The sequence below is a fragment of the Otolemur garnettii genome, unplaced genomic scaffold (genome assembly GCF_000181295.1).
Source record: "Otolemur garnettii isolate 467f Iridium unplaced genomic scaffold, OtoGar3 scaffold00175, whole genome shotgun sequence".
NCBI lineage: Eukaryota > Metazoa > Chordata > Mammalia > Primates > Galagidae > Otolemur > Otolemur garnettii.
The window spans coordinates 1,411,719-1,413,076 of NW_003852570.1; positions in this window are offsets into that span (position 1 = coordinate 1,411,719).

The window sequence follows — 1,358 nt, forward strand, 5'->3', positions numbered from 1 at the left end:
AGGCATAGGAAGATATGTTGGGATTCGGACTATGAGCATCGAGTCAGAGTGTGGGTGCCAGCAGTTGGACAAAAGACAAGTAACGTTGGGGGAGTCACAGGGTGCAGTGCGGTTGACTATAGAAGATACAAAAGATACAGTGAAGAAGGGTGATAATACACAGGGCTGAGAGTGAAAGGGGAAACTCAAATGGGTTCCGGTATAGGTAACGTTGGGTTGTCCAATCGGGAAGCAGGATTGTGGACTCAATTTTATTTGGGGTGTGGATGGGAGCCTCCTTGTAGTATCCACTAGTAATGTGACATTCTTCAAATTGCCTTTTCTGGTTGAAAGGGGGATGGCATTAAGACAAGCATGGGGTCCACAAAGAAACATTCCTGCCAATGCGGCTGGCGTTCTCGGGGAACAAGGATTACGTTGGTAAAATGGTGTCTGAAGGCTATTAGGGCTCAGGGGTTGGGGGCCATACCACCAACGACTGAGGTTAGATGGTGTAGGTGGTAGATAAACTGGGTTAAAGGCGTTAACAGTCTCGCCACATCCATTGTTTGTCGGGGACAGAGTACTCTGAATGAGATTTCTCATAACGGGGACAGGGTAAGGGAGCCTCAGAGAAAAAGAGATCATAGGTATCGGGTTCTGAGGCATTCGTCGGGAGGTCAGTAGTGGAGATGGGCAACAAGATCTCCATCACGTATGTGGGAAAGGGTTCACTGCGGTTTTTCTGTAGATCAGAAATGCTACTGTTATGGAAAAGTAAGCATGGATATTTATTAGAGTCAGTAAGAGAGGAAGAATTGTCGTTAGAAATATTATAGTGAGTAAAGCATAGCGTGTCCTTCAAAGGGAATAAGGAGGCATTATGTGGAATAAAAGGTGATGGCTTAACACGTGGTTGTCTGGTGGATGCATTGGAAGAGACAAAGGTAGGAAATTGGGGACTATCCCATCTCACCATCAGGAACACTGGCGGAGTCCTCACTATTCCCCAGTTTATTTCCGTCTGTGCCGGCCTCCACAGGTGGATTGACAGGACAAACGCAGCAAACAGGTACCCAAATGGGGACATCTTCACCTGTTGGCAGAACACAAACAGAACCTCTGGTCTGAGCTATTAGTCGGTCAGGGCCTCTCCATTGGGTTGTTAGAGGATCCCTCCATTTTATAAGTGCTGGAGGTTGAACTATCGACTGCCAATGATGGTCGGCAGCGCAGAGACCTTTGTTGTCTCGATTTAAAAAATTTAAAATATATAAGGCAAGAGAGTTATATTGTTGAGGACTCTTGCATAGGGGGTATTCTCCTCTTTTTATTTTTTCAAGAGAAGTTTTGTAAGTATGATGAGCTCTTTCAACTAT